The sequence below is a fragment of the Suncus etruscus genome, chromosome 20 (genome assembly GCF_024139225.1).
Source record: "Suncus etruscus isolate mSunEtr1 chromosome 20, mSunEtr1.pri.cur, whole genome shotgun sequence".
NCBI lineage: Eukaryota > Metazoa > Chordata > Mammalia > Eulipotyphla > Soricidae > Suncus > Suncus etruscus.
In genome coordinates this window covers 34,818,150-34,845,824 of record NC_064867.1, presented here as the reverse complement: position 1 = coordinate 34,845,824, position 27,675 = coordinate 34,818,150, and the positions used below count along the sequence as shown (strand labels likewise).

At 46.5% G+C, this 27,675-nt stretch overlaps 1 long non-coding RNA gene across 1 annotated transcript in view; it reads left to right on the top strand.

The window, feature by feature from the left end:
• The window catches only part of LOC125998114 (uncharacterized), a 258,434-nt gene extending 241,106 nt beyond the window's left edge, over window positions 1-17,328 (top strand). The window contains exon 2 of the long non-coding RNA XR_007491868.1: window positions 17,039-17,328. This is a non-coding gene — a long non-coding RNA (uncharacterized LOC125998114). The remainder of the gene's footprint in view (window positions 1-17,038) is intronic.
• The last annotated feature ends 10,347 nt before the right edge of the window (window positions 17,329-27,675 follow it).

Here is a 27,675-nt window from a genome sequence, read left to right as displayed (position 1 = left end):
TAGTACTCTCACAAGAAACATTAATAGTACTCACTATCATTGAATTATGTTTTTATGTATGCAAAATGTCCATTTTGTACTCTGCCCTTTTGCATACCCCTTCATAAGTTCATATTTCTCTTTAACTTCTTTAACTCCTATCATCATTACTCCTTTTTTACCCTTTCTAACTTAAGTACTGTTGAGTCCTAAGTCACAGACCAAAGTGGTGCCCTAGAGTTAACACCCACCCAACTATTTTAAAAGGCATAAAAAGGACACATATCTTTTCAACATTTTATGGGTGTTTTCTTTGATGGCTATAACTTTTGCTAAATACTTTCTTATACAGTGATGATTCCCCCCATGTTTTTTATCTTCTCTTTGTGAACTGCTCAATATGGAATTTGGTGTGAAAGAATCCCTCAGTTTAATACTTATGTTTGAACCAAGTCATGGGTCTTGTTGGAAATGTTCTTATGCCCCCATATATCTGATAGCACCACGTGGCTTAATATCTTGTTTGCGTAGGCAAACTAACATGGGAAAATACTATACATACCAATAAGTTCTTATCTAATAGAAATGGGAACACACAAATCTTCTTTTTTTTTTTTTTGGTTTTTGGGCCACACCCATTTGACGTTCAGGGGTTACTCCTGGCTATGCACTCAGAAGTCGCTCCTGGCTTGGGGGACCATATGGGACACCGGGGGATCGAACCGCGGTCCGTCCTAGGCTAGTGCTGGCAAGGCAGACACCTTACCTTTAGCGCCACCGCCCGGCCCCTGGAACACACAAATCTTGTAGTGCAATGAGACCTTACACCCTGAACATTGACATAAAGACCTGGCACGGGCCTCAGAAGAATGGGCATTCTCCATTCACCCCTTGATCTACAGAAAACATTTACAAAACATCCAAGGTTGTATATAACATCACCTGGTGGCATTCCTGTACCAGGAAAGACCCTACAGCTGCTCTGACATCTACTCAAAAGAAACACCCCTTAGGGGCCGGGCGGTGGCGCTGGAGGTAAGGTGCCTGCCTTGCCTGCGCTAGCCTAGGACGGACTGCGGATCGATCCCCCGGCGTCCCATATGGTCCCCCAAGAAGCCAGGAGCAACTTCTGAGCGCATAGCCAGGAGTAACCCCTGAGCGTCACAGGGTGTGGCCCAAAAACCAAAAAAAAAAAAAAAAAAAAAAAGAAACACCCCTTAACACTGAGAAGACAACAAGAACAATGACCTGCTTACTGGACAGGGCTTGCTGTATTGCCCCTTAATTGTGAGGTTTGTCTATAACATCACCTGAAAGCAATCCTCTACCACGGAAGACCCTACCACTGCTCAGACATCGTCCTGCTCAAAAGAGACTTCCCTTAACACTGAGAAGACTTAACAACAACCTGCTTACAGGACAGGGCTTCCTGCATTGCCCTTTCATGGTGAGGTGAAACAAGAAAACACTCCACATCATGACTTCAATGTAGGACATGCAGATTCCAGAATCTTTAATAAAGAAACATGAGACCAACAACAGAGACTGTGTGATAAGTGTGTTGGCGCTACGGACAATGTCTTGGAGCGAACGATAACTTTCCTGGGGCCTAGAGCTGGTCTTATGCCAGGAAACTTCAGGGGTAAGATCTCTTTGTATTTAGTCCAAGGTTATTCCTTTCCATGCCTCTCATATTTTGGTGGGCCTATGCAAACAACAATTGCCACTCTAACACCGTTTTTACTGTGCTCCTTTGACTCTAATCCTTAAAACGCACCCACTTAAAATTTGAGGTTAACTTAAGCTAATATGCATGTACATGGAAATGTAAAACATACTATGCCTCTAATGTTTAAGGATTTACGTAAGTTTGATGGCTTTAGATTGCCTTGTGTGCTGTTAAGAAATATTATAATGTGCTACAATCTGGGGACTTGAGGGACAAAGTAATTGCACATGGATTCTGTTTTATTTATCTTAACTTTCTTTGGTGAAAGTTCAAAGTAAATATATCAGCAAGGGGACTTCTTCTGATAATTATGTTATGGGTGATTGTCCTTCCACTGTAACTTTACCTTATCCTCTTTCTTTGCATCTTTTGTTCTCATAATTCAAAATAAAAAAATTATAAAAAAATAAAATGAGTAAATAGGGGCTGGAGAGATAGGATGAAGGTAGGGCATTTGTCTTGCATGCAAAAGGATGGTGGTTCGAACCTCGGCACCCATATGGTCCCCTGAGCCTGTGGGAGCCATTTCTGAGTGAAGAGCTAAGAATAATCCCTGAGCAATGCAGGATGTGACCCAAAAAAACCCCAAAAATCAGTGCTGGGGATAAAACGTTTTCATCACGTTTTCATTTTGGGGAATTACCCATTGCCCGGCTCCGTACTTGGGAGACTATCTGGGGTGTCAGGAATCAATCCAGGATAGGGACATGCAAGGGGAAGGTCCTTCCAGCTGTCCTCCCTCCAGCCTGCAAGGGATGGGGCCTTGGATGCAGTGTAGGCCAGAGAAACAGAGGTCCCCTACTGGGGGCCACTAGAACTTAGACAGCTGAGGCTTTGTCCTCTAGAGGTGGATGGGAACTTCTAGATCAGAACCTTGGGGTCAGTGAGCCACCTCTTATCCGGCGCCCCCTTATCCACAGTTAGTTGAAATTCAGGCCTGGCATTTTATGTACAACCCTGGCCTGATTTTCCTTTCTCCCTCCTTCCTTTTCTTCCTTGCTTCCGTGCTACTCCCTCCCTCCGTCCTCCCATCCTTTCTTCCTTTCCTCCCTCCCACTGTGCTATCCACTCTGATTCCTCAGACTATTTTCTTAGTCTTAGCCACGGTGCTTTATCAAGCACCAACCAGGGAATCTCAGAAGCTGTTTGGAATCACTTTTCTGTCCTGCCATTTTTTCTTTTTGGTTTTTGGGACACACCTGCTGATGGTCCCCCGAGCCTGGAGCAATTCTGAGTTCAGAGCCAGGAGTAACCCCTAAAAATCCTAAAAGCTGGCTGCCAGTATACAGGAAAAATAGTTGGCTGGACTATTTTTCTTGCCCTGTTGTTCTTCCTGCCTTTGCCTTTCCTCTGGTCCTCTCTGACTGCCCCCCACCCCTCCCACTTTCTCTTATCCTCAACTCTCTCTCTCTCTCCAGCAAAGGGGTCGGCTGTAAGACTTGTGGCTTATCTACTTTGTCTTTTCACTGTTTAACTCGACCTCTGGAAAAACCTTTCTTTGTCAGAGTCATGCGTACCTGGCAGTGAGCTTTGGCACCAGAGCTCGGAACTGGACTGGCTGCATGCAAACCAAGTGCAGTATGTATTGTCCTATTGTTCCAGCCCCGAGTTTTGATCCCTTATACTAATGGCCTCTTGGCAACTCCAAGAACAACACACTCCCACAACTGATGAGAAGCAGAAATAGCCCCAAAACAAAAGGGTGTGGGCCCAAAACAAAAAAAAATTGAGAGGTGTGTCTGTAGGGGGTGGTCCATACTTACTCCCGATGGCGTCTGGGACCATATGGCTTGCCTGGGATGAAATCCAGGTCAGGCACATGCGAGGCCAGTGCCATACCTGTTTATTGCTCTGGCCCAATATAATTATTTTGTTTCTGGGCTAAACCAGCACTGTTCAGGGTTTACTTCTTGCTTGCACTCCTGGTGGTACACAGAGGTCCATACTGGAAACTGGGGATCAAACCTGTGTTGGCTGTGTGCAAGGCAAACACCCTATCCTCTGTACTATAACTCTAGCCCCCAATAATAATTTTAAAAGCCCCCCCATTGTTTGGTTTTTGGGTCACACCCAGCAGCACTCGGGGGTCATTCCTGGCTCTACACTCAGAAATCGCTCCTGGAAGGCTCAGGGACCATATGAGATACCGGGATTTGAACCACCAACCTTCTGCATGCAAGGCAAAGGCCTTACCTCCATGCTATTTCTCCGGCCCTAAATAGACCTTTCATAGCAGAACTTATGTATTAGCACCAGTCTCTTAATTTCTTTGCATATATCACAAATCAATGTCATTTAAAACTAGAATAATGAGGCCATTTAAAGGGAAAAATAAAACAACAAGAAATAGCTAGAGCTTCAAATGATTTATTTGTGAAAGTAGTACAGTACAAATCTAAATTTTAGAATAAACAAAGCAGAATTTCAAAACTAGCAATTAGCTTGCAGGTCCAGAATGCTGACTGGTCATAGGTGCACTGAGAGAAAGCCAAAATGGAATCTGGGCCAGGGTCAGTTGCATCTCACTATGACCTAAGACATTCACTTAAATCGAAATGATACCCCACGATAAGGACAGTATAAGTCATTTCTCCTAAGAAAGGGAGAAGTACACAGCACTTCACATGATTTAATACAAACCCTCAGTAACACCAAAATAAAAGATGCTTCCTTTGAAAACAGAAGGACAGCTAGTAGCTGCGAATACAAGGACACAGGCTATGAACTGGCACTGAAAGGGACTGGGAGGACTGAGTGACAGTAAGAGAGTGTGTGAGTGAGACTGATTGAGAGAGAGTGTGTCTATTAAATCAAGAGTTGTCGCTGTCATCCCTAATTGGTTTCTCTGGCATTTGCCTCATCACCTTCACCATCCCAAGTGTATGTACTAGGAGGCCTCCATGTTGTGTTTGTGTGTGTGTGTGTGTGTGTGTGTGTGTGTGTGTGTGCATCGTCACATCAGGCATCATCACTGTCATCACTACTTGGCTCTTTTTCTTCGGCACTGGCTTCATCATCTTCATCATCCTAAGGGGTAAAAACAATCAATGAGTTATTGGCTTTGAAAACACAGTCAGCTGTGTTTACAGCTTAACTCCTAGCCCAGTGCTCAGGAAGCTGCTTGTGATGCAAATGTCCTCCCGCTTTGCTATCTCTGGGCCCCTGATCTTTTCTATTCATCACACCTGGCAGTGCTTATGGGGTGCTTCCCAGTGCAGGGATGGATGGCTCTGGGATCCAAACTGCCTCGAGTTAAACCCAGCTGGAGCGAGCAGCACAAGCTAGTCAAGACTCCCCAGACCCAAGGGACTTTTCTCCTATTGAAAATTGTTCTCGGGGCCCGGAGAGATAGCACAGCGGCGTTTGCCTTGCAAGCAGCCGATCCAGGACCAAAGGTGGTTGGTTCAAACCCCGGTGTCCCATAGGGTCCCCCGTGCCTTCCAGGAGCTATTTCTGAGCAGACAGCCAGGAGTAACCCCTGAGCACTGCCGGGTGTGGCCCAAAAACCAAAAACCAAAAAAAAAAAAAAAAAAAAAAACACTTGTTCCCAGAAAACCAGGGAGAGCGGGCTGCAGGCGTTTGCCTTGCCAGAAGGACGGTGTTTGAATCCCGGCATCTCATAGGTTCCCCCCTAGAAGTCCAGGGGCGATTTGTGCGCAGAGACCAGGTGGAACCCCTGAGCATCCCCAGGCGGCATCCCCAGGCGTGGCCCAATAGGGAATGGCCGCTACTTACCATGTTGTTGCAGGGGGCTGGCGGGCTCATGCTCTTCTCTGCAGGGCAGTTTGGGGCTGATGCGGGGTTCAAGGGAGGAGCGATTTCCAAAGGCGCTTCGAGGTTCAAGGGGGGGGGGCGGGATCAAATTGAGGAGCGGGCCCCTGGGCCACGGCAACCCGACCACGGCCTCTCCCTCGCCCTCGCCCTCGGCCTTGTCCTTGCCCTTGTCCCCTGCTGCGATTCCCTGGAAGGAAGACAAGCTAGTCTAGTAAGTAAAGAAACTTTCCCAGACCCAGGGGGCTTTCTCTCCTATGAAATTGTTGTGCGGTCCGGAGAGAAAGCCTGGCAGTAAGGCATTTGCCTTGCATGCAGAAGGACGGTGTTTGAATCCGCCATCCCAGAGGGACCTTCTCCCCACCCCCCGCAGCAGGCCAGGGGTGACCTGTGAGGGACCAGGAGGAACCCCTGAGCGTGCCCGAGTGGCCCAAAAGCAAATGACCACTTACCGCCTTGGGCCCTTTGCTGCGCTTTGGGCCTTAAAGGCAAACGGGAGCGGTCTCTATCTCTAACCGATCCCGCCGCAACTGTCATTTTGGCCTCCACGAATTGTACCACCTCCTCCGCGAATTGTCCCATCTCCGCCGCGAATTGTCCCATCTCCGCCATGAATTGTCCCAATCCCACCAGGCGCCACCACGGGTTCTGCTGCTGGTAGCGCCTGTCACTGCCCAAAACCCAAAATCAGAAAGACTATATTGCTCAGACAACCCAGGTGGCTGACTAAGGAATCCCGCGCTGAACCCCGCATCCCAGACGGCCCCCGCTGCCTTAACAGAAACCATGTTTCCCCATGTTGGTGTGCAGAACAGAGGGGAGGCCGCTCTGGGCCCAGCCCGTCCCGAAGCCCCTATGGTCCGGCAGAGAGCCCACCCCGAAGGTGGCAGGGTGAGGGCAGAGATGCACAGAGCAGTCGAGGCCTTTCCAGGACGCAGCCAGACCACCTCAGTCCCCAGCATGCAGGTCTCCCCACATGGCCTACACAGCCCTATCTCCCTTCCAGCTCTTCAGCAGGCTCACCCACGGCGGCGAGGACGTCCACTGTTGTCCTCCATTTCCACGCTTTCCCTGACCTCCAACTCTCCGTCTTTTAAATCCCCCACCCATCCCAGGTGTGGGCAGTTCTGATCATTCATTCAGGTGGGATCAGTTCAGGTGGGAAGGGGTTACAGCGATAGAAGAGGCAGTTGGGCACACGAACCTGGATAACTGAGGACTTCCAAACTCCAAAGTATATTTCCCCAGAATTGCGCAAACGTATATTAAAATTAGATACAGAATTTTCTGTTTGCAGTAAGGCTCCTGTCGCTACCCTGCGACCCAACTCTTTCGCTTCACACTCAGGGGACTGTTCTTGGCATGGCTTTGTAAAACCCCCCGCAGGCCAGCCCGGACAACACAAGTTGCTCGCCGGAGCTTACACCTTACAGCTTGTCTTTGACCCTTTCCCCAAAGGCCCATTTTGACATCTAACACAATCCTATGTAGCCTGAATTGGGGGACCGGATTAGGGGTGGCTGGGGCCCTCGGGGACACTCGGCCAACTCCCCAAATCCTCCAGGACAATCGCCTGTCACCACACACATCCCCTTGGGCCCAAGTCAGGGGCTAATGTACCCATGGCCTCCCGCCTGGGCTCTGTCCCTTTCTCCCCTGGGGCAGACTCTGGGTTTGTTTCTTTTGGGGTTTCACTGGGTGCAAACATTGATCACTCACCGTCCTTTCTCATGGAGGGAGGATCGTTGGTCATAGGACATGGCCTGATCCTTCTCGGTCTTCAGCCGGCGGAGGCTGGGGTAGAGCTGCGGATTTGGGGGCCATGGGACTGCTGACGACACCCAAGTGGCCACCTCGGATACGGGAGTCACCGCCTCCGCTTGTTTTTCATCCTCCTCCTTAGTCCGTATGCTGGTGCTGTGGCCCAAAAACAAAAACATAAACAAAACAAACAAAAAGCAATTGTTCTCCAGTAGGACGTTTGCTTTCCAAACAGTAAACCCAGGTTGTTGACTAAAATGGTTGGCTCGGTTTCCGCATCCCATATGGTCCCCCAACCCAGGACAGATTTCTGAGCACAGAGCCAGGAGGAACCACTGATGTCACAGGGTAGGACCCCCCCCAAAATGAAAATTTTCACAATTACAATTACCATTAAAACCTAAAAAAGTGAACTAATCCTCTCGCTAGAAACTACCATCTAGCAATAGAGGTGCTCACCAAGAAAATATGAATTTACCGGCCAGAGAGATAGCATGGAGGTAAGGCATTTGCCTCTCATGCAGAAGTTCAGTGGTTCGAATCCCGGCATTCCATATGGTCCCCTGAGCCTGCCAGGAGCCAGGAGCAACTTCTGAGCATAGAGCCAGGTGTGACCCAAAAAACAATATATATATGAATTTAAAAGCTTTTGTTTGGCTTTTTTTCTTACAAAGGGAGAAAGAAGCCAAGTAGCTTTGGGCCATGAGTGCTACCCCAAAACAAACAGGTTGGGGGTAGGCAAAAAACAAGGGGTGAGGATGCAGATCTGAGAACCAAAACAGGAATACCCCAGTTGTTCCCAGCAACCCCACTTGGGTTTAGAAAGCACAGGCAGTCTCTCACTAAAGGATAAAATAAAAATAGGTATACCTCACCTGTAGCCCTAACTTTGGGGCACTGGTTTGTTGTTTTTATTGGTTTGGGGGCCCCACAAGCAGGCACTCAGGGGTTAATCTAGGCTCCGCACCACAGGCTCAATAAGTGACCATATAGGGTGTCTGAACTCCAACCCTGGTTCGGCAGCTTGCAAGGCAAACACCCTCCTCATTCAGCCCTGCTCATAGCGCTCTCTTAGGCTCAGCCGTTCGATACCCCCAAACTTGCAATAACTGGAAGGCATCAAGAGATCAAATAGCGGAGAGATAGCACAGTGGCGTTTGCCTTGCAAGCAGCCGATCCACGACCAAAGGTGATTGGTTCGAAATCTGCGTGCACCTGGGTTAGCTTTTTCACCAAGGGTAGCTGACCCCTTAGGGTGCGCATCCCGAAGGAAGGGGAACTGGGGGAGGTTGGAAAAACACTTTGAATTGAATGCAGAAACCGGACACTCTTGGGGCTCCCAAGCCCGAATCAGAACCAGAACAAGCAGGGGTGACCCAAAAAAGGAACCTCAAGAGCCACGCATGCAGACACAGGGCGAACATTCAACCTCAACCTCCCACATCCCCAAATACCGTCCCTTGACTCCACGCAAATATCCCCTTCCCCCCAAAAATAACCCAAATACATGCACAAGCGGTGATCAGCACAGACCCATGAAGCCTGTCTCCTGCTGGGGAGACTTGGCACGGATGAGTCGCTGCATAAAGGCGCACAATAGGGCACCGCGTGGCGAGCAGATGAGCTGGCTATACAGCTCTTGGGGCGCATGTGCCAGACAAGAAGTGCATTCACCTGTGGGTGCTGGGCAGTGGAAGCACGCACATCTATCACGGACACATGGAACCAAGCACACACACACAAAGCGGGGCCAAGAGCACTCCAAGCCTCGGGGACCGTCCCCAAGCCCAGCCCAGCCTGTGGGTCTAGAGAGTTTGGAGAGCCTGGAGCACGCGCGCCACGTCGTCCAGGGGGGACACACAGAGGGCAAGGCTTGGGGGACCCTCGACTCACCTCATCATTGTGGTGCTGGCAGATGTAGGTGCTCGGGGAAGAAGGCCAGGTCCGCCGCCTAGGCCGGCAGCACTGCCTTCTGCTCACACAAGGCGCAGTGCAGCTTGAGGGTGCTATTATGTTACTGATCCTAACCTAATCAATAAATGTGCCCTACCCTAGGGTGTGACCTGGCATTTGCTCCCTCACTAGGGTGGTACCTGATTCTGCTCCCACCCTAGGGTGGTACCTGATTCTGGGGTAAGGCAAATGCCTTACCTCCATGCCATATCTCTAGCCCTGCCAGGAGTTATTTCTGAGTGCAGGGCACAGAACCAGTAGTAACATCCACCCCCACCAGCACTGCTGGATGTGGTCCAAGAACTTGAAAAAGAATACAGTTTTGTGGGGGCAGAATGATAGTACAGCAAGAAAGGCACACACACGTACACACATTCACACTCTCACACACCCATACACACACACGCTGACCAGGGTTCTATCTCTGTCACAATCACATATGGTCACCAAGCAAGCCAGGAGTAATTCTTGAGTACAGAGTAACCCTTGAACACTGCCTGGTGTGACTCCTCCAAGAGAAAATACTTTTGTTTTGGTTTTAGTGTCACATCCGGCAGTGCTCAGGGGTGACTCCTGGCTCTATGCTCAGAAATTGCTCCTGGCAGGCTCAGGTCTCTTGAACCCCATTTGGGGTGATCCCTGAGCATTGCTGGGTAAGGCCCCAACATACCCCCACCCCAAAATGAAATGAAAGTACAGCTGGTAAGGCTTTTGTCTTGCATAAGTCCAACCTGGTTTTGGTCCCTGACATTCCAAAATGTCCCCTGAGCCTCCAGTAGTGAGCCCCAAGCACAGAGCCAGGGGTCAGCTCTAATAACAACCAAATGTGTCCAAAAAAAGCAACAACAAAACAAAATGGGGCCCGGAGAGATAGCACAGCGGCGTTTGCCTTGCAAGCAGCCTAAGGTGGTTGGTTTGAATCCCGGTGTCCCATAGAATCCCCCGTGCCTCCCAAGAGCTATTTCTGAGCAGACAGCCAGGAGTAACCCCTGAGCACCACCAGCTTTAGCCCAAAAACCAATAAAACAAAAACAAAAACAAAAAAAACGCACTATTGTTTTCTTTTTTTTTTTTTGTTTTTGGGCCACACCCTGTGACGCTCAGGGGTTACTCCTGGCTATGTGCTCAGAAGTTGCTCCTGGCTTCTTGGGAGACCATATGGGACGCCGGAGGATCGAACCGCCGTCCGTCCTAGGCTAGCGCAGGCAAGGCAGGCACCTTACCTCCAGCGCCACCGCCCGGCCCCCTGCACTATTGTTTTCTTAAATTTGCCCTAGACCTTCTGCTAATAGATCTCAACTGATATCCTCTGTCAGAGTCCCATGTTCCATGTTATTCATTGAGCATTCTCATGAGGCTCTTTCCTGACCTCTTCTGACCTGTTTAATCTCTTGTATGAGCATTGTTGTGTATGTAAACATTTCATGGGATTATTATGTAACTGACCCTACCCTGATCGGTGATTTTGCCCTACCCTAAGGTGGGAGCAAAATGCCAGGTCACACACTAGGGTAGGGCACAATCACTGACCAGGGTAGTGTCAGTAACATAATAATCCCATCGAAATGTTTATATACACAACAAGCATAGGAATGACATTTTCAATTCCTTCCCTCATAGCTTCAAGAGAAGAACACAGCTTTATCCATCTATGTATTACACACTGGCCATGGCAGCTAATCTATTTCAGATACTGATGTGAATGATTGCCGATCAAATGAGATGAGACTTATAAAACTTATTGTGGGGCCGGAGAGATAGCACAGCGGTAAGGCGGTTGCCTTACATGCGGAAGGTCGCTGGTTCAAATCCCGGCATCCCATATGGTCCCCTGAGCCTGCCGGGGGTGATTTCTGAGCGTAGAGCCAGGAATAACCCCTGAGCATTGCTGGGTGTGACCCAAAAACCAAAAAACAAAAACAAAAAAAAACTTATTGTTAAAATTTGCCTAAAATACACTGTAAAATTTATATTATAATTTACATATATTATATATATATTTATATATAATTTATATATATTGGTTTTTGGCTCACACCCGGCAGTGCTCAGGAGTTACTCCTGGCTGTCTGCTCAGAAATAGCTCCTGGCAGGCACAGGGGACCATATAGGACACCGGGATTCGAACCAACCACCTTTGGTCCTGGATCGGCTGCTTGCAAGGCAAATGTCGCTGGGCTATCTCTCCGGGCCCCATATAAATATATTTTGGGGTCTGTGTCTAAGGCTTATTTCTGACTCACTCTTCACTCAGGTATCACTCTTGGAAGGAGTCAATGGACCTTAAGTGACTCTAAGAATTAAGTGGGTCAGCTCTGTGTCCTATTTGACTATTTGCTGTACTATCTCCCAGCCCTAGAAATATATATTAAGGGGGCCATTGGAATTGCACAGTGGTAGGGTGTTTGCTTTGCACACAGCCGACCTGAGATGAAGTAGGTTTGATTCCCAGCCCCCTCTCTTCTCCCTCTGCTACTTTCCTTGTCACAATACCTACCTCATCGTGTATTATGATTTCCCAAGCTTACTAGAAGGGATTTCTGAGTGCAGAGCCAGGAAAAACCTCTGAGTATTACTGGGTGTGGTTTTTCTATATATATAACCAGGAGACTGAAATGCAGATAAAATGAGCATAAAGAAATTTGAGTAAGAGTTGAAGCTATGGGGCCGGGCGGTGGCGCTAAAGGTAAGGTGCCTGCCTTACCTGCGCTAGCCTAGGACGGACCAGGGTTCGATCCCCCGGCATCCCATATGGTCCCCCAAGCCAGGAGCGACTTCTGAGCGCATAGCCAGGAGTAACCCCTGAGCATCACCGGGTGTGGCCCAAAAACCAAAAAAAAAAAAAAAAAAAAAAAAAAGAGTTGAAGCTAGGGGCCGGGTGGTGGCACTGGAGGTAAGGTGCCTGCCTTACCTGTGCTAGCCTAGGACGGACCGCAGTTTGATCCCCCGGCATCCCATATGGTCCCCCAAGAAGCCAGGAGCAACTTCTGAGCGCATAGCCAGGAGTAACCCCTGAGCGTCACAGGGTGTGGCCCAAAAACCAAAAAAAAAAATGAGTTTGAAGCTAGTGATGGGTATGTATAGGAGCAGGACACTCTGCTCTTTATGTAATTAAATTTTTTTCATTAAAAGAGAAAAAATGAGGCCTGAGGGATAGGATGGAGGTAGGGCATTTGCCTTGCATGAAGAATCACAGTGGTTTGAGTCCTGGCATCCTATGTGCTCCCCAGAGCCTGCCAGGAGCGATATCTGAGTGTAGAGGCAGGAGTGACCCCTGAGCACCGCCTGGTATGACTCCAAAACAAAAAACTTAAATTAAAAAAAAAAAAAGAAGAAAGGAGGCCCGGAGAGATAGCATGTAGGTAGGGCATTTGCCTTGCATGTGAAAGGACTGTTGTTCAAATCCTGGCATCTCACATGGTCCCCCGAGCCTGCCTGGAGCAATTTCGTTTTTTTATCTTTTTTTTTTGTTTAGGAGTAATTTCTGAACGTAGAGTTCAGTAAATCCTGAGTTCTGCCGGGTCTGATCCAAAAATTAAAAAAAGCGAGAGAAGAAAATCTTGCTTATATTCTAGTAGTTGTTGAAGCAATTATGAAATGAACATTGATAAATAAAATTTTACTCTGGTGCGAGGATAGCAAATCTGGGAGAGATTTTCTTGTTTTCTGTAGCCAGTATATTAATTTTACATATTTTGATATATATATTTCTCCAATTGTGTTCTGTTTATGCAGTGCAAAATAACTGAAATTAAGTGATAATATACACAATTTTCTTTTATATGTTATAAATATAAAACATTCATTGATATACAATTCTGAAATAGTCACATTCAGGTTCTCCTGTTTAAAAATTAAGACATAGCAAAAAAACTTTTAAAAAGGTGCTGGAGAGATAGCATGGAGGTAAAGCGTTTGCATTGCAAAAAAATTCATTGGTTCCAATTTCAGCATCCAATATGGTCTCCTGAGCCTGCCAGCAGTGATTTCTCCATGTGGAAACATGAGTAACCCATGAGCGCTGTGGGTGTGACCAAAAAAACACCTCAAAATATAAAATAAAAAATTAAGACATAAAACCAGAGGCTGGAGCGGTGGCTCAAGTTGTAGGGAACTTGCATTGCACGCACTAACCTAAGTGGGACCACGCCACAATCCCCTGATGTCCTTGTGGTCTCCCAAGCCAGGACCGATTTATAGAATATAGCCAGGACTAACACCCAAACATTACAGAGTGTGGGCCAAAAAACAAACAAACAAACAAACCAAAAAAATCAGGAACTATTCTTTGTTTCTTATATTGTTTTCAGTTTATAACCAGAGGACTCTTAACTAACTTTCTTCTTTCTCCTTACTTCTTCCTTCCTTCCTTCCATCCCTCCCCTCCCCTCCCCTTCCCTTCCTTTCCCTTCCCTTCCTTCCCTTCCCTCTTCCAAAAAAGAGGGCCAGGAGATTGTAAAATGCTTAAGGCATTTCACCTGTATTGCATCCTGCTGATCTAGATTCACATCTCCAGGATCCCCTAAGCACCACCAGGGATGATTTCTGAATTCAGTCCCCAGTGATGTGCTCAAAACAGCCAAAAAAGAAAAAAGAAAAGACAAGGAACTATTTATAGATGTTTAAGATTAGGAAGTTGAGGACCATCAGAATCAGGAAATAGGGCACAGGAATCCAAAGAAAGTGTTTTTTTTTTGTGGGGCTGGGGCGATAGAATAGCATTTGCCTTGCAAGCAACTGACCTGGGTTTGATCCCAAGCAACCCATATGGAACCATATCCAATATCCCATCTCATATGGTCCCCTGAGCCTTCCAGGAGTAATTTGTAAGTGCAAAGCCAAGAGTAACTCCTGAGTACTATTGGGTATATGTGTCCCCCCCCAAAAAAACAAGTATTTTTTGTGAACACTTGGTTGATAGCTCAAAGCACCAAACTCATTTTTATTTTAACCTAACATGTGTTTTTCAAGCAAAAGGCTCCAAGTTCAATCCCCAGCTCTGTAGCTGGGGGATCCCTGAGCTGTAAATAGTCTAGATGGCTGCGTATGATACAAACCCAAGAAAATGTTTCTATGTCTGTAGAAGAAAATTGATGAGCCTACATGCATTGTAATTATTTTCTTCCAAGAAGGATCTGTGACAAAGGTATCGCATGGGCTTAATAATAGAAACAGTCTATGAAAGACACTTTAACATGTGAGGATGTAGCAGCTAATGAGAAAGTGACCTCTTTATGGTTCCAAACATGACCTCATTTTGTCCTGGGGCAGTTCAAGTGTAGCTGGCAGAGCTAAAGAACCGGGAATCCTGGGAGCACGCCCACTAGGAGGCTGTTGGTGAACTTCAGACTTCTGCAAACACAGCTGGGGCCTTCCTGGGAAAGGGAAGTGCAAAAAACAGTGCTCAGTTCCCACTGTACGTAGGACCTTTCCAACAGATGTGGTTCTGATTATGGCATTCATTTTTTTTGTTTTTTGTTTTTTTTTGGATCACACCCGGTGGTGCTCAGGGGTTACTCCTGGCTGTCTGTTTAGAAATAGCTCCTGGCAGGCACGGGGGACCATATGGGACACCGGGATTCGAACCAACCACCTTTGGTCCTAGATCAGGTGCTTGCGAGGCAAACACCGCTGTGCTATCTCTCCAGGCCCGATTATGGCATTTATGACTAGGAACACTAAGTCACCAAATGCTCTTTGTTATAACATCTGGAGCAGGCTGATTTTTCTGATGAGAACACTAAACTCCAGAAAGGTTAAGAACTTGCCGAAGGGTACCCAGGTCACAGAGGGCAGAGATTCAAACTGAGCCCAAACCTCAGACTTGCATGGAAAGCCAGTTTGCTGTCTCTTAAAGGAGCAGGAAAGCAAGTGTAGGATGTTTCTCACTCATCATGTTCCTGAGCAGCCTTTCCTTACTGTGGGGTCCCTCAGGAGCAACAGCATCTTCTGTGACTCAGACGCACTTCAGATCTATTGCCTCTTAAGTTGGAAAACGGATTGCCTTCCTCACTGGTGCACATATTGAAGCTTCTAAGTGGTTTAGTGGTAGAGCACTTGCCTTGCATGAGTGAGGCCCTGGGTTTGATCCCTAGTACCACGTACCAGGTGTAAATGAGAGAAAAAATGAAGTATGATTTTGGGGTCATACCTCGCTATGCTCAGCACTTATTCCTGAGTCTGAGCTCAGGAATCCCTCCTGGTGGGGGCTCAGGGGGCCACATATCATGCTATCGTCAAATCAGTGAGCTTTAATTCCTACTACTGGTATTTCTCTAGCCCTACGAAGCATTATCTTGCTTTTATTCTCTTTCCTTCCTTCCTTCCTTTTTACTTCCTTTATTCCTTCCTTCCTTCCTCTTTCTTTCTTTCTTTCTTTCTTTCTTTCTTCTTTCTTTCTTTCTTTCTTTCTTTCTTTCTTTCTTTCTTTCTTTCTTTCTTTCTTCTTTCTTTCTTTCTTTCTTCCTTCCTTCCTTCCTTCCTCCCTCCCTCCCTTTCTTTCTTTCTTTCTTTCTTTCTTTCTTTCTTTCTTTCTTTCTTTCTTTCTTTCTTTCTTTCTTTCTTTCTTTCTTTCTTTCTTCCTTCCTTCCTTCCTTCCTTCCTTTCCTTCCTTTCTTTTCTTTCTTTCTTTCTTTCTTTCTTTCTTTCTTTCTTTCTTTCTGTCTTTCTATCTTTCTTTCTTTCTTTCTTTCTTTCTTTCTTTCTTTCTTTCTTTCTTTCCTTTCTTTCTTCTTTCTTTCTTTCTTTCTTTCTTTCTTTCTTTCTTTCTTTCTTTCTTTCTTTCTTTCTTTCTTTCTTTCTTTCTTTCTTTCTTTCTTTCTTTCTTTCTTTCTTTCTTTCTTTCTTTCTTTCTTTCTTTCTTTCTTTCTTTCTTTCTTTCTTTCTTTTGGGCCACACCTGACGGTACTCAGGGGTTACTCCTGGCTGTCTGCTCAGAAATAGCTCCTAGCAAGCACGAGGGACCATATGGGTCACCGGGATTCGAACCAACCACCTGTAATCCTGGATCTGCTGTTTGCAAGGCAAACGCCGCTGTGCTACCTCTCCCCCCCCCCGCCGTTTGAGTCTTTAAAGAAAAATTTATGTTGGGCCAGAGAGTTGGCATATGCATGCAGGCATTTGATTGCTCAAAGCCAACTCAGGTTTTTTATTTTTATTTTATTTTATTTTATTTTATTTTGGTTTTTGGTTTTTGGGTCTCAGTTGGCAGCGCTCAGGTGTTCCTATTGGCTCTATGCTCAGAAATCGCTCCTGGCACGCTTGGGGACTACAAGGGATGCTGGGATTCAAAACACTGTCCTTCTGCATCTAAGGCAAACGCATTACTGCTGTGCTATCTCTCCGGCCCCCCAACTCAGGTTTGATCTCCAGCACCTCAGATGGACTTCAGTTGTCACCAGGAGTGAGTCCTGAGCACTGGGCTAGGAGTTAAACTGTAAACACAGCTGACTGTAGCCCCCATACCAATAATTTAATGATTGTTTTTACCCCTTAGGATGATGAAGATGAAGCGAGTGCCGAAGAAAAAGAGCCAAGTAGTGATGACAGAAACGATGACTGATTAGACACACACCCACGAACACAACATGAAGGCCTCTTAGGACCTTAGAATGGTGACGGTGATGAGGCAAGTGCCAGAGAAGAGAAACCAAGTAGGGATGACAATGACTACTCCTGATTTGATAGACACACACACTCTCTCTTTCTCTCTCACACACACAGTTTCTCTTACTGTCACTCAGTCCTCCCAGTCCCTTTCAGTGCAAGTTCACAGCCTGTATCCTTGTGTTCGCCACTAGCTGTCCTTTGTATTTGACAGGAAGCATCATATTTTGGCGTTATTAGGGTTTGTGTTAAATCATGTTAAGTGCTGCGTACTTCTCCCTTTCTGATGAGAAATGACTTATTCTGTCCTTATTGTGGGGTTTGTATCATTTCGATTTAAGTGAATTTCTTAGGTCATAGTGAGACGCAGCTGACCCTGGCCCAGATTCCATTTTGGCTTTCTGTGAGTGCACCCCTGACCAGTCAGCATTCTGGACCGGCGAGCTAATTGCTAGCTTTGAAATTCTGCTTTCTTCTAAAATTTACATGTGTGCTGTACCAGTTTCACAAATAAATCATTTGAAGCTCTAGCTACTTCTTGTTGTTTTATTTTTTCCTTCCAAATTGCCTCATTATTCTAGGTTTAAATGGCATTGATTTGTGATTTATGCAAAGAAATTAAGAGACTGGTGCTCATATATAAGTTCTGCTATAAAAGGACTATTTAGGGCCAGAGAAATAGCATGGAGGTAAGGTGTTTGCCTTGCATGCAGAAGGTCGGTGGTTCAAATCCCGGCATCCCATATGGTCCCCGAGCCTGCCAAGAGTGACCCCCGAGCACTGATGGGTGTGACCCAAAAACCAAAAAAAGGTTGGGGCTTTTAAAATTATTATTGGGAGCTAGAGTTATAGTACAGTGGATAGCGTGTTTGCCTTGCACACAGCCAACACAGGTTTGATCCCCAGTTTCCAGTATGGACCTCTGTGTACCACCAGGAGTAATTCATGAGTGCAGAGCCAGAAGGAAACCCTGAAAAGTGCTGGTTTAGCCCCCAAAAATAATTATATTGGGCCAGAGCAATAAACAGGTGTGGTACTTGCCTCGCATTTGCCTGACCTGGATATGATCCCAGAAATGCCATATGGTCCCAGACGCTATCAGGAGTAAGTATGGACCAGCTCCCCCCACCACACACACACCTCTCAATATTTTTTTCCTCATTTGGGTCCCACACCCTTTTATACTGGGACTATTCCTGCTCCTCATCAGGTGCGGGAAGGTGCTGTTCTTGGAGATGCCAAGGGGCCATTAGTACTAGGGATCAAAACTCAGGGCTGGAGCAAAAGGACAATGCATACTGCACTTGCTTTGCATGCAGCCAATCCAGTTCCGAGCTCTGGTGCCAAAGCCCACTGCCAGGTAGGTACGACACTGACAAGGAAAGGTTTTTCCGGAGGTCGATTTTAATAGGAAAAAGACAAGGTAGAGAAGCCACAAGCCTTACAGCCAACCCCTTGGCCAGGAGAGAGAAAGGAGGTGAAGACAAACTGGGAGGAGGGGGCAGTCAGAGAGGACCACAGGAAAAGGAAAGGCAGGAGGAGCAACAGGGCAACAAAAATAGTGAGTCCAGCCAACCATCTTTCTAGTTCTCTGGCAGCCAGCTTTCAGGAGTTTCAGGAGTTACTCCTGGCTCTGCACTCAGAATCGCTCCAGGCTCAGGGACCATCAGCAGGTGTGGGAGGAGGGAGGAATGAGAAAGGGAGGAGGAGGGAAGCAAGTAAGAAAAGGAAGGAGAAAGAAAGGAAAATCAGGCCACAGTTGTACATAAAATTCCAGGCCTGAATTTCAACTAACTGGATAAAAGGTGGCTCACAGACCCAAAGGTCCTGCTCTAGAAGTTCCCACCTACCTCGAGAGGACAAAGCCTCAGTTGTCCAAGAACTAGAGGCCCCCTAGTAGGGAACCTCTGTTTCTCTGGCCAACACTGCATCCAAGGCCCCCTCCCCTTGCAGGCTGGAGAGGAAAGCTGGAAGGACCCTCACCTTGCATGCCCCTAGCCTGGATTGATATCTGACACCCTAGATAGTTTCCCAAGCACCAAAAAGAGTGATCCCTGAGCACAGAGCCAGGCAATGTGTAATTCCCCAAAATGAAAAAATGTAGGCCCCTCTATTCTGCACCTGGGATCCTGCCATGGGGAAGGCAGTGCCAATGCAGTTGACATCCAGGGGAACTGATCAGGGGCTAGTTCAGGAGGCTTAATCGAGCCTGGGCCCAACTCTGCTGTCACAAGCCCCAAAGTAATCACTGTCCCCAGGGCTGTATCTTTTCTCCATGAGTGCCTGGCTACTGCCTTTTTGACCAGGGGGTGGGGGGCAAAGGAGCTGAGTAGGGTGATCCCAGGACGACTCCCACCTCCATTTCACTGGCTGCACTGGACCTGCAGGAGCACTGTTCCTGTCTGGTGTGCTCCCTTCCCACTATGACTTTCACCCATATTATCTAATCTACATGTTAGACAAACCCACTTCAAAAGGCTGCCAGTATTACCTTGCATAAGACCTAGAGACTGGTGCCAGAGCAATGGATAGTGTGGTGGGCAGGGCACTTGCCTCAAGATTAGTCTGCCAGGGTTCAATCTCTTGTATCCCATAGGCTGCAGACAACGGGTTCGTCCCTGTGCAAGAAAAACCCGATGTACTATCCTCTCTGGCTCCCAAAATGAAGATTTTTAAGGGCCATAAAGACTACACATTGAGCAAGATTCTTGCTTTTTACACTGCCATTCCAAGTACAATCCACAGCACCCTAGATAGTCCCTTGAGTACATTTATTTACCTTGCATGCAGCTGATCCAGAATGGACTGTGGTTTAAATCCCAGTTTCTCATATGTCCCCCTTCAGTGATTTCAGAGTGCAGAGCCAGGAGGAACCCTTAAGCGCTGCCAGGTGTAACCCAACAATCATTTCTTTTTTTGGGGGGGGGGCCACACCCGGCTGTGCTCAGGGGTTACTCCTGGCAGGCACGGGGGACCATATGGGACACCGGGATTCGAACCAACCACCTTTGGTCCTGGATCGGCTGCTTGCAAGGCAAACGCCACTGTGCTATCACTCCGGGCCCCCAACAATCATTTCTATTTTTTATCCACTCAATCAGCTTATTCCATAAAATAAAATAAAACACATTCTGCCTAAATGTTTGAATAAAAATATCAAGATCCTCTAGTACTTAGCACTTTTTGTCCAAAACAAGAAAACTCAACATTTTAATGGCATATCTTAAAATACATAATTTATAAAGTTTTATTGACTTGCCTAGTTAGGTGAATCATCAGACTGTTTTTAGAGTTACTCTTAAGAAAGAGACTAAAACCATGATAATATTCCTGTTACCATATTTACAGTGTGTGCTCAAAGGAATGTCACTTGCCTTTCATTTAAGAATGACTTGTCTTCAAGGAGACAAGTAAAATCCACCTGGAAGTTTGTACTTCTTGCCTTATGTATAATCATCATTCAATAACGGCTCTATTTATTTATTTATTTATTTTTGAAACAGCCAGAAGAAAGAAGACAAACCATAGGAGGACCTAATTTATATGTCTCACATAGAAAAACTGGAACTGGGAATCCCATCTTTTGAAAGGGGGGAGTAACCCCTGAGTGCCGGGTGTGACCCAAAAACCACAAAAAAAAAAAAAAGAAAAGGGGAGATGTCTAGATCATTCTTAACCCCACAGTAAAAAGGGACAAGGACAGAGAAGGAAAGAAATTGAGAGGAAGTAGTGATAGATGGAACCATGGGAGTCAGAGTTCAAGGGGATCTGAGTACATCAGTGATTTAAAGGACTCATGAATTTAAATATCGAAATGACACAATCAATACTAAAAAAAGCGATCCAAATTAACAACCCAAGTAATAAATGTGCCTATCAAGTGCAAGGAAAGGGGGAATGCAAAGTGGCTCAGGACGAACCCGAGTATTTTTTTTCTAAAAATATATTGTAGGGAGAGAGGTAGGTCGTGGAAATTTTTTTTTGGAGACAGGAATGTGGTGGTCGTGGAAATTCTTTTAGGGAGACAAAAGGAGAGAGGCACTGTGGCTCAGAAGGACACTTTCTTTTAACCCAATTTTTATAGGGACAGTATTTCAGGCGGTATTTCAGAGGCCAGGAGATCCGGAGACATCTAGTGATGTCTCCGAGGAGGTGGCCTCGGTTGGAGTCCAGGAGGAGGAGGAGGAGGCAGCCTCCGTTGAAGACCATGAGGAGGAGGACCAGGAGGAGGCCTCGACTGGAATCAGCGAGTTGGCCTCGGATGCAGGGTTAGACCCTGATTGCTCTCTGTGCATCTCTAGATGGAAATTACAAGAACAATAGTAATATAATTCTGAGTGGAGGAATCATAAGCATTAGATGAAATTTTCAAACTTTCCATATGTTCACCTGCCATTTGGGAGCATGCAATTGATACACAAACTTACAAAAAACAAATTTTTATAAAATTTCATCTGCCCTGTGGAAGCCAAAACTTAAAAACTTAAGTGTTTGTGGAGAAAACCCAGTTTTATTCTCCGTCATTGCTAGCATGGCCCAGAGAGTTAGTAAAAAGAAAATGACTAGGATGTGAGGGAAGAAAGTAGAGAAGAATCAGAATGGGGTATTTTCTGTGGCTTAGGAGGGTGATTTGTAGGAGAAATAAGGGCAATTTGAGGAAAATGAACATGAAAAGAATTTTTCTGGACATTATTCAATAGGCAGGTCTAGGCTGGGGGACCATATGGGATGCCAATTCGAACTACAGTCCTTTCTGGATGGTCTGCTTGCAAGGCAAACGCCCTGCCTTCATGGCATGGGGGACTCTAAGGGGTGCCGGGATTTGAACCACCTTTGGTCCTGGCCAGCTGCTTGTGAGGCAAATGCCCTCCCGCTGTGCTATCTCTTGGGCCCCTGATCTTTTCTATTCATCACACCTGGCAGTGCTTAGGGGGTGCTTCCCAGTGCTGGGATGGATGGCTCTGGGATCCAAACTGCCTCGAGTTAAACCCAGCTGGAGCGTGCAGCACAAGCTAGTCACGACTTGCCAGACCCAAGGGGCTTTTCTTCTATTAAAAATTGTTCTCGGGGCCCGGAGAGATAATACAGCGGCGTTTGCCTTGCAAGCAGCCGATCCAGGACCAAAGGTGGTTGGTTCGAATCCTGGTGTCCCATATGATCCCCCGTGCCTGCCAGGAGCTATTTCCGAGCACAGAGCCAGGAGTAACCCCTGAGTGCCACCGAGTGTTGCCCTAAAACCAAACTAAAAAAGAAAGAGGATTTTCTCATGCTGGCATGATTGCCAATATGTTTCTTTCATAATTTGAGAGCTGTATGTCAGTATATACACGCTCATTCCTGAATCATGCAAAAATCAAAACCTCATACTGGCTTTATTCCCTACACAGTGGGTATATGATGGAGGGCGTTGTTTTGCTTTGCTTTTTATTTATTAGCATTGTTTTTAACTTTCTTTCTTTTAAGGGAAAAGGAGGAAAACAGATGGGGAAAGAAATGGCTCTGACGATGGAGGCCCCAGAAGGTCAGAAAAGGAACAGGCCAGACCCTGATTGGCCCCACCCACCAGCTTCGAAAAAGGCTTAGGGGGGCCGGAGAGATAGCATGGAGGTAAGGCATTTGCCTTTCATGCAGGAGGTCATCGGTTCGAATCCCCGGCGCCCCATATGGTCCCCCATGCCTGCCAGGAGTAATTTATGAGCCTGGAGCCATGAATAACCCCTGAGCACTGCCGGGTGTTACCCAAAAAACAAAAAAAAAAAAAAAAAAAAAAAAAAAAAGAAAAAAAAAGAAAGAAAGAAAAAAGGCTTAGGGGAAAAAAATGACTGCGGGGTAGGGGGAAGCAGCCAATTTGGCCCATCTTCAGGTGCTGAGACTCAAATATCCGGACAGAGGATGTCAGCAGGAACTTTATGGAAGAGCAGAAAAAGGAATCACACTTGACAGCTTTCTGTAGACAATTACTCAGGATAAACCAAAAAGAAAAGAGAAAACAGAGGAGGGGGTGGGATGGTTTGGGTTTTTTGCTGAAAGCCGCTTCCCTTTCTGGAGTTGCCAGGAAAACAGATTAGCAATGTAAATGGTTAAAAGAGCACGTTCCGAATTTACTATTGGTAGGGAGAAAGGGAATCTTTTAAAAGAACTAGCTCTAGTTGCAGAGACTACTGCTACCAAAAATGTTTAATAGGATGTGTTGATAACAAATTAGCTAAAAGGTTCATAAAGCCACTCACTAACCATGACATGAGAGCTACTGTTGAGATGAAAGACCAAGGACTGTTCCTCTCTCCTGGCTATAACTCAGTATTCCATTTTTCAGTGCCATCCTAACTCATAAACACCTTCCTTAGCAAGAGAGGACCCCACTTCATTCCAGCTTGGTCTCCACGAGTGAGCACTCAGTCGTCGAAACTTTTCCAAATCCTATAAATGACCCACTTGTTTTTCTTTGTAACTTTTATTAAAAACAAAACCACAAAGAAAAACCCTGGGGTCCCAACAACAGGAAATGGGTAGCTTTGCCTTGCACATGGCCGACTTGAATTCAGTCCTTACCGGCACCTCCTATGGTCCTGAGCACCACCAGGAGTGATCCCTGAGTGCAGTGAGTGCAGAGCCAGGAGTAACCCCTGAGCAGCACTCGTGTTGCCCAAAACCAAGAACAGCCCTGAGCTGGGAGTTTACTCAAAGGCTCACATTTTGCTTTTGGGGAGACACTGCTCCGGATGAGCCCCAAGCAACAACAGTAGAATTCCAAGCACTGTGCTCGCTCAGATTAGTCTTGAGTACTGCCAGAAGGGACTGGAAACCGTTTTTGTTTGGGGCCACACCCGGCAGCGCTCAGAGGTTACTCCTGGCTATGTGCTCAGAAATGCTCCTGGCAGGCTCAAGGGAACATATAGGATGTCGGGTTTCGAACCACCGTCCTTCTGCATGCAAGGTAATTGCTTTACCTCCATGCCATCTCCGGCCACAAGACTGGAAAACTTTCAATAAAGAAACCAACTCGGGGCTGGAGAGAGCACAGCGGTAGGGTGTTTGCCTTGTATACAGTCAAGCCAAGACGGACCTGGGTTTAATCCCTGGCATTTCATATGGTTTCCAAGCCTGCCAGGAGCAATTTCTGAGCACAGAGCCAGGAGTGACCCCTGAGCACCACCGGGTGTGGACCAAAAGCCTCAAAAAATAAATAAATGGGACCGGAGAGATAGCACAGTGGCAGGGCTTTTGCTTTGCACACAGCCAATCCATAATGGGACCATGGTTGAATCCTGGCAAGCCATATGGTCCCCTGTGCCTGCCAGGAGGAATCTCTGAGTACAGAGCCAGGAGAAACCCAAGTGCCTCCAGGTGTGACATAAAAACCAAATAAAAAACGAAAAAGGTCTTATGATTTGATGGCTATAGATTTTAGATTTCTCTTTTGGACTATGTGGAAGTTGCTCCCAACTCTGTGTTCAGGGATCCATGTAGTGACAGGCACGGAACTAAGCCCTCCTGTATGCAAACTGTATCTTGGATCATTGAGCCTATCTCTGGTTCTATTGAATTCTATGGTTTTGGTTTTGTTTGTTTGTTTTTTGGTTTTGATCACACTCCGCAATGCTCAGGGGTTACTCCTGGCTCTATGCGCAGAAATCACTTCTGGCAGGCTCAGGGGACCATATGTGTTGCTGGGATTTGAACTACTGACCTCTGATTGCAAGGCAAACGCCTTACCTCCATGCTATCCCTCCAGCTTCTGAATACTATGTTATTAAAGCTGATTTCCACCCCCTTAGTTTTCTGACATCCTTCTGAATTTTGCTTATATGGGGGTTTTCTTGTTGTTATTGCTGTTGTTGTTGTTGTTCTTGGGTCACAGCCAGCGGTACTCGGTTACTCCTTGCTGAATACTCAGACATTGCTTTTGGCAGGCTCGGGGGACCTTATGAAATACCGTCCTGGGTATGCCTCATGCAAGGCAAATACCCTACTGCTCTGGCTCCCTGACTTTTGTTTCTTTAAAACATACCATACCTAGCAGTGCTGAGTCATGGTACGATTCAAAATTCAGTGCTCAGAAGTCACGTGCTCAGTGCTCAAGTATCAGGCTGCTCTGGGATCCAGCCTGGGCTTTCTCCATGTAGAACATGCCCTCCAGTCCATTGAACCAGCTCTCCAGCTCTTCGCATTGTTTTTGTTTGGTTTGGCTTGAGGGCCACACCTAACAGTAGTCAGGGGCCATGCCTTGCTCAGGGCACCAAAAATGGTGCTAGAAGGGGAAGAAACATGCAAGTGCTTTACCTACTCTGCTGTCTCTATGATCTCATGTAATTCTGTATGTGTGTTTGGGGTTAGACTACCATGCTAGTCAATGATCCTGAGCCCCAATAATATGTTTTGTGGGGCTATACCCAGTAGCACTCAAGGGTTACTCCTGACTGGGCTTAGAAATCACTCCTGTGGGACCAGAGCAATAGCACAGTGGTAGGGCATTTTCCTTGCACTCAACCTACCAGGAAAGGACTGGGGTTCGATCTCCGGCATATCATATAGTCCCCCGAACCTGCAGAGAATGATTTCTGAGTGCATAGCAAGAGTAACACCTGAGCATCATCAGATGTGTCCCCCCCAAAAAAAAAAAAACCAGAAAAAATTGCTCCTGGAAAGCTGAGGACCATATGATATGCCGGAAATCGAACCCAGATACATCCTGTTTCAGCCCCTACAAAACAAGCACACTACTGCTGTTTTATCACTTCAGACCCTCAACAAATATTTTTTGGTTTTTGGGTCACACCTAGCAGTGCTCAGGGTTACTTCTGGCTCTATGCTCAGAAATCGCTCATGGCAGGCTCAGGGGATCATATGGGATGCCGGGGTTTGAACCAATAACCTTCTGCATAAAAGGCAAACACCTTACATCCATGCTACCTCTCCGGCTCCACAACAAGAATTTTTAAAGGACATAGAATAGGGTTGCCTTGCTAGTGGTCACTCCAGCTTGATTTCTGGCACCCAGTATGGTCCACTGTGACCCCTAAGCATTGCCAGGTGTGCTTAATCCCCCCAAATCATTGAAGAGTATTTATTAACATGTGGGAATTCTTTATATAGTTTGAATATAAATATTTTATCCAGATATGCTTTGCCATTTTTCTTCCCTAACCTGTAGCTAGCTTGTGTTTGCATTATCTTTGAATGAATTCCACACTTCAATGTCAGTTGATCTATTTTGTTTGTTTCTTTCTTAGGTGTCTACCAGCAGTATCCTAGCTGTTCATGACTCTGTACTCAGGAGTGACCCCTGGCGGGGCTCAGGGGACCATGTGTTAACCAACTTATTCTTTGACTTGTCATTTAGGTGTGTGTCTAAAGAAATTGTTTTCTTTTGTTTTGGGGCCACACCCAGCAATACTCAGGGGTTACTCCTGACTCTGTTTTTAGGAATACTCTGGCTGTGCTCATGTGAGATGATGGAGATGAATCTGGGCCAGCCACATAGAAGTCAAGTGCTGTACTGGCTGTACTATCTCATCAGCCCCTCATAATAAAAATTTGTTTTGGTTTTTGGGTCACACCTGGCGTTGATCAGGGGTTACTCCTGGCTCTGAGCTCAGAAATTCCTCCTGAAAGGCTTGGGGAACCATATGGAATGCCGGGATTCGAACCACTGGCCTTCTGCATGCAAGGCAAATGCCTTACCTCTGTAAAAGAAAAGTTTCCCCTGGGTTTGCTAACTGCCCTGATCACCCACCCCCCTTCACAATTCTGGGAACTTAAGTTTCCCCTGAGTTTCCTGACTGCTCTGATCACTCATCCCCCTTCACAATTGTGGGAACTTGTAGACCCAGTGACAGTTTAACTTTCTTTCTGTTCCTACATGGTTCTAACCTAGTGGTGTTAACCCTGTAAGCTTGCACCTGCACCTTGCAAAAATGATGTGACTGAGCAAATGCCAGATGTCATGTACTTCCTAAAGCAAATCAATCTACTGTACCTTTCTATTGTTTGAAATTCTATATACAGCTTGTAAGCTCATGGCTCAGGGCTGGCAGTTTCTGGCTTATGCTGGATTCTAGCACAGTCCCTGCATATGCTTGAGAAAATAAACCCTCTGCTTTTGCATGAGACTGTGGTCTTGGTGTCTTTGAACGGTGCATCATTCTCCTGGACTTAACACCTCCACGCGATGTCTCAGGCCCCCTTTCTTTGACTTATGAGGGAGGGGACCCATACTCAACAGTGTCAGAGCTGCTACTGGCTCCTACGGAATACCTGGGGGCATTTGCAGTGCATGTACAAACCTAGGGCTTCAGCACATTTATGTTATTTATTATTTTTTTTTGGTGGTGCTGGTTTTGTTTCAGGGCTACATCTTGTGATACTCAGGGTTACTCTTGGCCATGCTCAGGTGACAATATAGGGGGCCAGGAATTGAAACCAGATCAGCCATAAGCAAGGAGAATTACATACCAACTGCGTCCCACACATTCTTACTAAATTAGATGTGGTGTCTCCCCTGAAACCGAGGGATTCTCTTTTCCGTTTCAGAAATGTGGAAGTGGGGGCTGGAGAGATAGCATGGAGGTAAGGCGTTTGCCTTGCATGAAGAGGGTCAGAGGTTCTAATCTGGGTATCTCATATGGTCCCCTGAGTGTGCCAGGAGTGATTTCTGAGCGTAGAGCCAGGACTAACCCCTGAGCGCTGTAGTGTGACCCCCCGAAAAAAGAAGAAATGTGTAAGTGAACTTGTCAGGCGACTCTAATGGGCTGCCATAAAAGGCCAGTTAGGGTGCTTGATCGCCTCAGCCACACTGGACTCCGCTCAGAAGGAAGCTTGCTCTGGGACATCACAAATGCCATTGGAAAGCTGTGTGTGTGTGGTCCATGAGGTAG